Genomic DNA, 14,372 nt, shown 5'->3' with positions numbered 1-14,372 from the left:
GTGTTTTACTTTGCGGTACTTTTTGCAGCCCCATTGTAAAATAACATTCTGCCATGCACCTCAAGAAAGGTATTCTAATTAAATTAGGAAACTTCACTATATCATGTGATGCCTCTTACAGTTATTCATTTCTTGCATTTATTACCCTTGTATTAAAGGCTCATAAATGTTTGGTTTTTAAGATCTCTCAAACCATAAGTCTAACTTATGCAACTGTGACTTACCTATTATACATTTGCCAAATGCTCATGACAAGTAAATTACCAGGAAACAGAACACTACTAGTTGGTCTAAGTGTGACAAACATTTTTTCTTGACATATTTCAAACATTTTATACACGTCAGCTTGGAAATATCATGTATCCTATATCGTTTTCTACAAATTTGTTGACTCCTAAAAGCAGAAGGAATAAAAATGGTGAAACAACATTCAAATGTGTATTTTTTGTGCCCCTCCCATTGGAGCAGTAAACCGCACCATCTTGCTGTTGTTTCAATTGGGTGGGTAATGAAATTCATTGCTAACTAAGTACCCCCAATGATTCTGTATTGTCCCTTTAAGGTCTGTACATTGCACACTACTATTTAGTGCTTTTATTTCCCTGTGAGGACTCATGTAGAGTGTTTACTAGGAGACGGGGAGAATGCTTGGTTGAGATTCCATGACATCCTATTCTATATATAAGGTCACATATGCATACAGTAAGATATGTACTGTGGTCACCAACTTGGTAGGTCTGGTCAGGCTGGCTGCTAACTGGTGCATGGTTACTGTCACAGTGGTTTCCCTTCCCTTGCTCTGCCCATAAAGGTGTGTACGCAGTGGTTGATTGTAATGGTGGCATTTGGAACAGATGCCCATGTGCCACAAATATAAGGGGGGCCCAGACCTTACCCATACAAAGTCAGTACTGCAGGGTGGATTATCATAAAAGACAAAGTAAGTTTGCTTAGTAGCATGTTGTAAATTCCAATGAACTTGGGAAAATATTCTTGCACTCAGTTGCGAATTATTTGCAGCATAAAGCCTACTGAATATTATAGCGGGAGCTCAAAGTGTCCTTTAGGGATGTTAAAGAATTATGAATGTTTCAGTGGGTCAAGGAAAAGAAATGTAGACAGCATGAAATGATGGGGGCAGTGCCTTAAAGCAGAGGTCATTCTGATGGCAAGAATACATAACAGAGAACACTGTGGTGTCTAGAGTACAGAGCAGAGACTCTTCTGGTTCCCCCCAATACAAAGTTAAGCCCAGCTTGGTTACTAATACAATGCAGAGACCATTCTGATAAGAAGTGTAAAATGTAGAGCCCATTACTTTGCTCTTGTTTTTTATTATCTGCTGAAACTTGTGCTTGGCTGCTCGAGCTCCCTAGAGAAAATATGAACCAGGATATTATAAATTATTAGTGGAGACTGGATATATTGGCACATATATGAAAATTAAATAAACTATACGTATAGCTCATACGTTATATAAATAATTGTTTCTAAAAAATACAGAAAATCAAAACCGTCATTACACCACATGATATCAAAGTATCAAGTTTAAAAATGTTACATTTAGTCGGTATCTCAATAACATCACCTAACTTTGAAAGACCTGTGTGACAATGTGTGAGTGATTCCCTGCTTTTGTGCTTGTGATATTCTATTATGTAGGTGCCGTGGTTTTGATACTGTGGACTTACTGTATATATGGAACGTTCTCTGGAATACAACCAGTGACATGGAAATTACTGATATAGATTGAGTTTAGAAGAGTTTATAGTTATTTCTAGTATCATGACAGTGTGATTAATCAATGTGAAAGCCCCATGTAATGAAATACAACCTCACCCACATACTTCATTTACTGCTTTATAAATCCAAAGAGAATCTTCTTTTCTGCAGTTGTCCAAATGAAAATGACAAATAAATAACCTGAATAGATCGCTGCAACTTGATATAATATAGTCAAAATGCTAATGAATTAAGTGCTGCTGGTATCAGTTGGCATCAGCTGAAGGAGTCAATAGTAAAATAGCCAATCACAAGCTGATTGATAGTGTTGCTGGTGTCATCGTTGTCGTCATCATCATCATTATCGCCATCACATATCTTTACACCAAGGGCTAGATTTACTAAGCTGCGGGTTTGAAAAAGTGGGGATGTAAATGAAAGCTAGAATCTGATTGGTTGCTATAGGCAACATCCCCACTTTTTCAAACCCGCAGCTTAGTAAATCTAGCCCCAAGCCTTAAAAACCCACAAAAATAAATCTCCTAAGAAGGGTATCTTGGGATGCATCTAAGTCTCATTAGTTTATATATACTGGGGGTGTACTACACTTGTATAAACTTACTGTCCCAGTTCTACCTCTGAAATCTAAGATACATATAATTCTATATACAGATGTATTTTGGTAAGTATGCCCTCTACAGAAATGTGTATATTTTTTCTACACAAATTGAATGAATTCTTATTAGCACCATTAGTAGGTGTAGAATACATAGGTAATTCATTGAGATATTAATCCATGTTTTTGTCAAACTGCTATATGCGAAAATTGGGAAAATTTGGTGCAATTCTGAAAGGGCATCAATGCACGGAGGCTAAGTGGTTAGCACTTCTGCCTCACAGCACTGAGGTCTTGAGTTCAATTCCCGACCATGGCCTTATCTGTGTGGAGTTTGTATGTTCTGCCCGTATTTGCGTGGGTTTCCTCCGGGTGCTCCGGTTTCCTCCCACACTCCAAAAATATACTAGTAGGTTAATTGGCGGCTATCAAAATTGACCCTAGTCTCTGTCTGTTTGTCTGTTGGACTGTGTGTGAGTGTATGTTAGGGAATTTAGACTGTAAGCTCCAATGGGGCAGGGACTGATGTGAATGAGTTCTCTGTACAGCGCTGCAGAATCAGTGGCGCTATATAAATAAATGGTGATGATGATGATGCTGATGTACACCCAATGCTAAATGAGGTGTAATCTTGGTTATAGTGTTGAAATGAGCTGATTTCTTGTGAGTACAAACTTTCTACTGTCCATTGCCATGTATTTTCTGTGCCAATATGAGTTATAATTGAAGATTCATCATGTTGTTGTAAGGGAGACCAGTATAATAAAAAGTAACATGCATGGCATGAACTAAAAGCTACAAGCAACTGCAAGGACTTCCTTCTGTGAAGCATGCTATGTTACTGCAAAATAATGAAACCAGTAAATACAGATTTTAAAGCTCCTTGAAGACAAGAAAATAAATGTGCTTAACAACAATTCAATCTTCATTTTATAGAACAGCGTAACTTAATTAGTGATTATATCTTGAGAGTATAAAATTGTAGCTGTTATTAGCATAATAAACAAATACCTTTGTGAATTTTCTCTAAAAAGGTAATCACAAACTTAGATTGAGCTGCATCTTTAGCTCAATTTAGCTTTGAAAGCACATTTACAATCTCATTAAAACCCTGCACTTCAGTTTATTTCTTGCTGGATGGTCTTATAATATACATAAATTGCACATATTGCTAATTAGCTTAATTTTTTAAAATGTATAGTCACAATACTATCATTAACAGAGCAACAGAGTTACACTCCATTAGCTGTTGTTTGTAATAGAGTATCTATATTGATTAGTCTTTAAATGTTTATTACTTTTGTTATTGTAAAGATGTTTAGCTATTTAGTAGAATTTTTCACATAACTGTCAAAATGACTTATTGTTTTCTTAGTCTTGTGTTCCCACAAAATTAACTGTATTTAGAAAGCAGTTATTATTAATGCTACAAAAGTTTCATAGTTTAATGAGTATATGTTTGATTAATGCACTGTTGTTTTGGTGGATTAAGATAGATGTAATATTTTTTTAAAGGACTTGGTTGTAAGAATTTATATATCCTTGTCAATTACTTCTTATATACAGAACTTAAAAATGAACTTTATAATGGCTCATATAACATTATTTTATGTCCCTTTTGTTAGCCAGTTGCAAACACTTGTCTTCTATAATCCTCCATAAATACAACTGACATGATTCGTGTTGTGGCCTCAAACTATCATCCTGTGTTACAGAAATATAGTGCATCAACCAGTCTATTGCATCTGATTGATACATAGGTAGACAGACTCTGGTTCACCAGCTGTTGCAGAAACTGACAGAAACATGAGGTTCCACACAAAAATTAGACAGAAAAAGGTTGCTTACTTCTGGTCTAACTTGTAGATTGAGTGTCTATCCCTCCAATACCACCATAGGGTGGCTATGGGGCCCAGAGGTAAAAAGGACCTTACGATCTCAGAGGGCCCAGAGATGGAATGTTACTCCCCCACCTCTATCTGTGGGAGAACCACCTGCCAGCCATTCAAGCTATAGACTATAAGCTTGGTAAGGAGACAGAATTCTACTGCTTGTATCTGGCACCATAAGAAAGCCAGGCCTGGTCAAATGTAAGGGGCGGCGAAAAACATATAAAGTAACAGTCTCTGACAATTAGTTGTTATGTTGCTGTATTTCATTGTATGTGAAACCTTGAAAGTTCCTCAAGTCTAAAAGGTGTCAGGAGTGGCCACTATAGTATCCCACATCGGTTGTTCCCAGTGGGTTTCTATAGCTGTATACTTTTAACCTTATTCAGCTATCTTCTCTTAATATATTGTACCCTATTTATAATTACTGCTGTATGTGTTTCTTATTGTGTAGCTGCTAACAATTTGTGAGTATCCAGAGGATGTTCCGTGGTTTTTCACTTGTTAGAAACACCGCCAAACGTAAGCTTTAAATCACGCTGTCTACTGTAAATTAGGCAACTCTATGCTCCTGTAAGAGATTGACTGTATATATACACAAGTTTCGAGTTATTTAGTATCATACCTTAGATAAAGCATAACAAAACATTGAAACAATACACAAAAATAAATAAAATTTAACAAACAAAAGACAAATCTTTAATGCCATGTATTCACTGATGTTAAATTAGCATTTTTTAACAGATTTTTAGTTTGCTACTACCACTGTTACTAGTTCACTTTGGAGTTGGTGTAGGCTCCCATAATGCCTTAAATTAGTGTAAATGCATATGGGTAGAATAAGATGTGATGCAAAAACAGGTAAGTAAAAGAAACACTATTGCAATGCTAGCATATGGTAGTAAGAGTAGTATTGTGCATGGTTATAGCTGATGGTTTATAGTGCCATTACCCATTTACATGCATTTTACAAGAGTTAAAAAGCATTTAATTAATGCCAGTGGGTACAAGGACTTAGTAACCTCTCTCCTACAAATAAAATGTATTTATAAATTATGTTTTTGTCTCTTTCAACAGATAACAGAGTATAGAAAAATACACCCTGATCAAAGTGGAAATTTAGAAGTCTTGGTAGGAAAAATGCAATGGTAATGTAAGCGAATGGAATTTAATAGTTTCACAATGAAGGCAGTTAGAGAATGGCTTTATAGCATACCATCATACACCCCCACTTCGACATCTGCAAATACACATAAAAAACTGCCCCACCAATTAACATTAGAAGTGCTACAGGGGAGTGTGGGTTTATTGGAATTATGGCTTAATCACTAAAGTATGTAAAACAATAATTTTAAATTGATACAATAAATCATTTAAGAGAACACCTATAGAACTCATTGAGTGGTTATAAAAGGCAACAGAAACCTCCAAGACCCTTTTCCAAAATATACTAAATTATGGGATCTTGATTTAGCTAGATCTGATTCTGAGGAGGTTTGGCCTAAGATCTTCCAGTGCTCCCAAATGAGCTCTTCTAGTATTTTGGTCCAGGAAACCCAGTTCAAGGTGCTTTCCATGTGGTACAGATGCCCTTCACAGTTATCTAAAATGCATTCTGGGGTCTTGTGTAAGTGCTGAAGGTGTGGGTCATTTTTAAATATTTGGTGGAATTGCCCCAATCCTCTCTCATTTCGGCTTAGAGTAAAAGAAGCATCCAATAAAAATAATCGCTTGTCCAGTTCCATCTTGTCCGAGTTATTGGTTGCTTAACCACACAAGCATTCCGATATCCAAATACAAAAAAAAAAATCACTTCTCCAGACATCCTAATAATGCAGTTAAGCTGTGATTCCTGTTCACTGAAGATCCACTGTCCCCCTTCCTTTAAGGAGTAGATAACAAGAATTGATTTTTATATGGCGATGGATGATCTCTCCTTATCCAGTATGAACCATTGTACACTACAAGTTAACCCGTGCATGATACTCATGCATTCTAGTCAAATCAAGCTACTTAAGGTGTTAAAAAGGTTCTTGTCATGCATTTGGGCCTAGCCCAGGCCTCCTCAGGGGAAGAGCGTTACTTCCAGACGCAAGCGCCCTTTTTTAACATGGTTTTGTCCACATGTCACCACCTCATCATTTTTCTCAATCACCTCATCCTTCATCTTCATCGCCACATCCTTCATCAAGCTACTTAAGGTGTTAAAAACTCCCCACTGTCACCCCCGGCAACCACCAACCACTCCCAACTGTCACTTCTCCTTCAAGAAATATATAGGTCAGTGTATAACTCTGCCCAGCAGGTGGCGCTGCAGCTTGTTGTTTTTTTTTCACACACGCCACTAGGCATTTATATAGTAGATATTTCCACCTGGGCTAGCTGGTTGGCATTTAAAGACTCTCAACTGTTTGGTCATTGTGCGAGGGGTGAGTCTGAAATAGAAATGGGATTTTGTTTGATCTCTGGGTACTTCTGGGTCAGATTACTGGTTTGAGTTATGGGCCATCTCTAATGGTACTTTTCCACTACTGCATCTCACAGTTCCCACTGCATAATTTTTGCTGATTGGCTGTGGCACTATTTTGAGGATTTAACCTTTCCCTTTCCCCTTCCCATCCTTCCCTATGTTTGTTGTTTGTAACTGCTTTTACAATCTACCCTATTATGGAGTTTTTGTCATTACTTTGACCTCTATATCAATGTATAGGATACCTCTATGCAGTGTTTGTTTATTCATCTTTTCAATAAAAAGAGATTTTACAGAAAAAGACACCTGTAAGGATGAATTTGTGGTTGGTCCATGAGAACTAACTCTTTCACTATCATTTCTCCATATAGTACTGACTTTCTCACCATTCCTGATGCCAAAACACAATGGAAAGGGTCAGGACTTTGGCAAGAAAACAATAACAACAATTGAAACAATAACGATTTAATTAATAAGCAAATCACAGTAATTTATGAGTAGGGTTAGATTCAGCTTATATATGTTATATATAAACTTAATATCATAGTGATATTAAGCTTATATCGGTAACACACGACTTTAGTGTATTTATCATACTTTACAAATAATGAAATCAATAAAATACACATTGTTGAACATTTGTAGGCCTGATTCATCTTCAGAAGTAAGTCCCATTGCGTACCATACCATGCTCAGAACTTTACGCCAGTGAACACAAGTGCATCCAATTCAAGTTCAAACGCAAAATACACTTCAGACAGCCTACAATTTGGAAGGTGGAATAGGGAAGGCAAGGGGCGTATGCACATAGGCAATGTGTAGTAAGGGTCTGCCAAGGTTGAACACATGCACGTTCAAGCTCGGGGCATCTCTCAGGTACGTGATTTTTAGGCAGATCACTTGCACCACTTACAGTGCAGGTGTAAGTGCTGATTGATAGTGAATATGGATGCATATGCATGCCATAACATGTGTTTGAGGTTAAAAGAAACTCTAAAAAATGCATTTTAGTACAGTCGGCATTAATAACATTATGATATATGTATTAATAAAAAAATTGTTTCTAAAACTCAAATATATTTTTCTTATTGGTTACAGCATTAAGAGTTGTTAATGTATTTCATTTTTTTTTCTATGCCCTCTGATGGGACATTATATTGCACATATGTATTATGCGTATCCTGCAGTTCTGTCTGTGTGCATGCTGCAAGTACCGTATGGCCATAGTGTATTTATTCCAATGGAAACGTTTCTTGGGATCAACTTGTACTTAAATCTGGTCGCATGTTCTGTCCAATTTTAAAGAAAGCGCAAGTTGCATTCACTTTGCATTTCTTGATGCTTCAGGCCCTGTATATATACATTGATATATTCTCACTGCATATATGTTCTGATTCATTTTAGATTTATATGTGTTTCTTTGTTGAAAACCAGACAGGAAGACATACTTTTACATTCTCTGATCAGGGTGCCACAGATTAAAAATGATATAAGACTATTAGAAATTGACATAAACTGGCTAGCTTTGTTTTTTGTTCTGTTATCAGAAATAACTACAAATTAATCCTAATTATTAAATAATACATACAGTTCACATTTTATAATTTGTTAGTAAACTACTGCCATCTACTGTCCAATGTTATTATTGGTTTCTGATACTTAAGATGGAGCAATCAATAATTTAAGCTCAGATTGAAGAAGCTGTTTAAGGAATGCAAAGTAAAGGATTTATTTGGATCTCTCTGGTAAGTGAAGAAACCTGTACCAGATCTTCTCCATGAAGATTCTAGGATCCATGATTCAACCTGATCTCTAGCAGTTAAAGAAGATCCCTCATACAAACATCCTACGTATTTTAAACCACCTTATGGTTTGAAGTTAATGAAATCATTTTGCTATACATCCTTTGTGTCAGTTTATAATTTTTTCTGTGTGCTAGTAGTTCAGGATGAATAAATACTTCATTGGCTAAGCCTAAGTATCTTATTTCAAGGAGACTACATTACTGCTGGCAAGTACTTTGAAGGAGTCACACATTTGTTGAGTTAAAGTAAGAGGATATTGGTAAATAATGCCATGTAACTTTAAGCTGAATACATCCCTAATGGAAAATTACAGAATTTATTTATTTTTCCAGTGCAAAAATCACTAATTTGGTTGCTTTTATTAATATTTCAGTTAATTTATGATTGTTCATCACTGTACAATGTTTGGAAACTGAAAACCGGAGCAACCATTGATAGAGCATACAATCTTTTTTAAATAAAAAAAAAATAAAACAATAACATGCTTTATTTTTGTATACATTTTCTTTAAATCATTAATTTTGTTATACATTCCCCTTTGAGATGTCTTTTAAGTCATAACTCTATAATTGTTCTAGACAACAAGTAGAACCACAGTGTTCTCTCCCTTGAGTCATTTGTCAGATATTCACTAGGATTCTGTCCTTGTCCTTTCCCCTCAGACTTTGTTTGCAAAATTATCAAAGTGAGCAGGGCTGACATAGGGTGTTGTGTCCAAATTGCATATATGTTTCTTTTATAAAGTCAGAAACTTATTTTGTGAGGCACAAATCTAAAGACTGCCACAAGTGATTACTCCACATCACCACTTGGAGTCTAATATGCTTGAGGATATCAGGTTTATCTGGCCCAATTCTACCCATTTTTCACTGGCTGGCCATCCAGGGGTGCTTTATTAAGCCAGGGAAGCCTAACCTTCTAAGTTTCCTATAGTCACTCAGCCAAATGTTGTTAGAAAAGTACAACAGTACATTTATTGTAATAAAAACAATTACTAGAATATTATATACAAACAGTAAATAAATGCCATTCAGGATTACCATATTATCTGTCCCTTACGCCACTAGCTTAAGGAGTTACAGTCACCTGGATATCCTGACTTGCAGAATCCAAGACCCATGGAGCTCCTCTGAGCTGCAGATGTACCAGCAGGATGCTCAGTCCAGCAGAAGCCTATACTTCAATGCTGGACTTCTTCCCAGGATCACATAAAAAAAAAAACACACACCCCTGTGTCTTACTCTATTCCCTATACCCTGCAGTTTTCCCATCCTCCAGGGGCTGAGTCAGGGGTGGCCTTATATAGTGAGATCCTCTGAGAGTGGCTGACTGTTAACAGGGGCGTTACAGAGCTGTCCCTTCTCATCTCAATACATCCCTCGGTCCCCTGCTGGGCTGATTCCAAAGTGTCTGGTGAAAACAACCTGAGACAATGGGGACATACTCAGGTTAATTAAGGGGCAAGGCCAAAATGATTAAATGATACTCCCAGTATTAACCCCTTACAAGCTTTTTCAGTCATACCTAGCTTTCAGCTGATCAGGATGAGATCAAATAAAGGAGAGGGAGAATGAATACAGCTTCAGCCCCCTCACCTGTATCCTGGACACCACATCCTTACCCATAACCCACCTGGCTTCACTTTAAGAACAATGAATAACAGTTTCACTGCAATATCAAAATAAAATAATAAACAATAAAAAAAAACTTTTATTTTTTTTAACTGTTAAGAGTTAAAGATGGAAAATGTAAAATGCCAATGTACTGTTTAGCTTTCACTGGCTCCTTTAAGACGTAAATATGTGTAACCAGAGAGCACTCGGTACTTTTGATTTTTCATCAGGTTATTTTTGGTAATTGGCCTATTCCCTATCACATTCAATATAGACTCCTATATGTGTATTTGGACTGATAGGAAGTGATATGTGGTATATCTATTTACTGTATGCAGTGGGTGGATAAAATTGAATATGACTTTGTAGTTCCCAGTGGTTACTTAACTGCACATTTTGCTTAAAGGAAGGATGTATTTCTTCATTTCTTTTACATGTATAATGTAACAATTTTTAAGATTTGAAACAGTCATGTATGGAAAGTATCATGCAGCCATATGCTCTCATAGCACTAACCACTGAGCTGCACTGTGCTCTTACAACTCTCTATTTTATTTTATTGTTCTATAAATGCTGTAAGCAAAAGTATATGAAGAACACAATGGTGATTTAATGTCTATGCATTTCAAAATATGACACCCACACATGATAAAACTGCTATTTACAATGCTATCACATGGATGTTAATCAGTAGTTTTATTACCATTTAAGGTGTAGATTTGTTATCCAAAAATCTCTACATCTTACCATAATGCACATACTGTAAGAGAAAATACTTTCCATCTGTTCATTTAAATGTCTTTGTAATGAAAATGTAAACCTAAAGAACTATATGTAGTAGTAGCAATCACTTTTTATATTCATATAAAAATGAGTAACTGCACTGCTTGAAGGGGATCTAAAATAACAGTGTAAGCTACAAATGACACTGGGTGAGCTAAGAAGTAGTAAAATAAGTAGAGATGTAGGAGAAGAAAATATAACTAGCAAATAAATTGTATGTAATTGTATATTGACAAAATAAATGTAAAAAATAGTACTGTTTAAAAATCCCTCTCTACGAGAGGCATTTAGCCCCACGCTGCCAGTGCATGTTGCAGATGTCCTGGAAATCATCCAAGGCTGACAAGCGTAGGAACTGATTTTCAAAATTACAGTAAAACGGGGGGGTCATTTACAAAACAAGAAACAGCCCAAGCATAGAGCAAAACCCTAGTAGTGCCATGATACACAGGTCCATCTTTTCCATTGGGCACAATGGGCAGCTGCCCGGGGGCCCCACGGGCAAGGGGGCCCCATAGGCACAGCTCTTAATGAGAATAAATAATCCTGCAAAAGAAAAAAAACCTGCAGAAAAAACCTACAAGGGTCACTGAGCAAGTACATCTATCTATCTCTATCTCTATCTATCTCTATCTCTGTATCTGTATACATCTATATAATCTCTATCTATCTATATCTATATCTGTATACATCTATATATCTATATCTATATTTATGGGCCCCGGTGCACTGCTTTGCCCGGGGGCCCATAATGTTGTTAAGATGGCCCTGATGATACATCTCAATTTCTGACAAAACACATGGGCTTAAAGGGCATCATAGCAGTGTTTGAGTAGCAACAGCGATTTGCATTGGCCAATGTGAGTAATATGTGCAAAGTGTAGAGTAGGTGCACTGGTACACCTAATTTTGTAGTGAGTATCAATATGAAATATAATTTTAGTGAGTGAGAATACAAAGATTAGGGGTCATATTTTTAGAGGGTTCCTTAATTTGCACTAGGGATTACAGGCAGTTCTACTCTGTAAAGCTACTTATATTTTGCCCCAGCTCGGAGTTGAAGGAGACCAGGTTTTGTTCTGTACTTATAATGAGAATGTTTTTTCACCTTCCAGGTAAATAAATGAGGCTAAACTGAGCAGCACTTTAGGAGAAACAACAGAAAAGTGCTTTGGATTTCTCAGTCTTTTGAGAGCGGACAGCAGATGACGAACTGGCGCATAACCAAGGTGTTTTGTGGAGCACATCCAGTGTTCTTTGTATAAGAAGTCCATTGTGTGTGGGTGAAGAATTAAAAAAGAAAAAAAAAACTTTTGGAACATAACCAGCATTATTATTAAGCATGTTCTATTTTATGATAAAATAAGTAGTGCATGTCAAAATTCTATTAGTCAATAAGTGATACAATTATGAATAAGAGGCCAAATAAACACCACTGGTGTTAATAAATTCAGCCCCACTGTCAGACTTGCATAGAATGGCACAGACTGGCATTATTAGGTCTTCCTCTTTAATTCCCGAACCTCATTGAGCAACGACCTGCATAAGATTGATCACTGCCAACAGACTCTTTGATGCGTGCTGTATGTGATCTAACTATAAAACTTGTGCTAACACTACTGCCTTTTATCACACATCAGGAGGCTGGCGTAGCGTTAATCAAAACAAGTGTAAATAAGAAAAAATCCTATCAGGGAAGGGCATTAAAACACCTTGATCTCTTACTTTAAAAATTCTTAGCAGTCATCACAATATAATGAAATATGGTGACCAGGAAACAAATTGTTATGAAGAGACTCAGTGAAAAAAAATGTTTAAGCTACTTTTTATATTTTTAAAAATATACCTGTTTATGTTTTTATTATGGATCACTTTATGGATTGTTTATTCTTTTATTGTTAATATATTCTACTATACTCTTGCCATTTTTTTTTGTCGCTATTACCAATCTGTAATTATCAATTTATTTGAATTTTTTAGCTCTATAAGAGTGTATTATTTAATGTCTTTTTTCTTCATATATAATTTATTGTTCTGCTTTGGGTTTAAAAATGTAATAGTCCAATATATTGAGATTTGTTTTTTTATACTTTAGTCTTTGCACATTGTGATAATTATGTATGAATGCAATTATATATAATTGAGAATGAGCTGCTCTGTAACAATCATTTCTTGGTCTCTATATCTGATTATATTATGATGCATGACAAGGATTTTAAAGTATGAAATCAATGTGTTTTAATGACACACAGCCACACTTTCCTGATTATTTAATGATGATGGCATATTGTGAGTTTGCTCTAAATCCTGATAGGTATTTTTCAGTTAGTTTTCTTTATTTATTGATACAAATATGTGAAACAGATTCCTCTTCAGTCAGTGTTGAATACTGACAACCAGTAGTGGTGGTTATTATTCTGGTATGTTTGTGAATGATTTAAAGAACAGTCTGAAAACTATATACGGTGTGTCATGGATTTAGTGAGACTATAATTTAATAGGTTTGAACTAGGTACACATTATAATTTAGATTAAATATTGAAACGTCAGTTTCTACTCTCTATGATTAGTTTAATTCTAAAATGCTATGTAGTATGTTTAAGCTAATTACTTTTTGTTTGGTAGTCTTTACTGATTATTATGATATTAAGTCTAAGTCTAAGTCAATTACTCTCACCTGATGACTTTGATATCAACCTTGGCTTGATTTCAATTAACTTGATAAAGTCTAAAGCCGATTGGCTTATTACAAATACACAATCTACTATGATTGGCCAGAGGAGAATACTTTATACTTGCTTCCTCTAACACCAAGCAAATCTCCTAAAATCTCTCCCTCTGTGTGGCTAAACGAGAGAGTCTAAGTTTTGAAGTTGGATCACTTACAATATGGACCAAAGTCTCTAGTTGTTTATTCTTTTTAACTGAAACCAGTTTTCAATGTATAAACAAGAAGCTTAATGAAATAAAGTACTTATATGCACTATGAAGCACCCTCTCTGTTTTTATGACGTTATGTTTTATATCTGATGATTTATCTAATGGCTTTATGAGGCATAAAAAATGAATGAGGATAACAATGGCAGAGTCACAGGAAACAGGCTAGAGGTACTAATCATTATATTGCTTCAGCTCAGCACTGTATTTCCACATAAAAGACAGTACATGTTAAATAAACCTACCAAAACCTGGAAACTGTGTGACTAAATTAAATGATCTTTTCTTGCAATTGAAAGCTATATTACAGTACATTATCACTCCAGGCATCTTTATTTATAGTGAGCTGACACAAAAGCCTATAGTAGTAAATTTGAATCCTTTGCCACCTTTCAGCTGTGTACTCACTCACTATTGGTGGCCAATCCATTGCGTACCAGCCTGAAGCTCCACACACTTAATTACGTTCCCTGGCATGTTTCAAGGATGTCACTTCTCTTCCTCAACTGTGATTTATGTTTAAGGGAAATTGTTTCT

The sequence above is a fragment of the Mixophyes fleayi genome, chromosome 5 (genome assembly GCF_038048845.1).
Source record: "Mixophyes fleayi isolate aMixFle1 chromosome 5, aMixFle1.hap1, whole genome shotgun sequence".
Lineage (NCBI taxonomy): Eukaryota > Metazoa > Chordata > Amphibia > Anura > Limnodynastidae > Mixophyes > Mixophyes fleayi.
Note: the sequence above shows the minus strand (reverse complement) of the source record.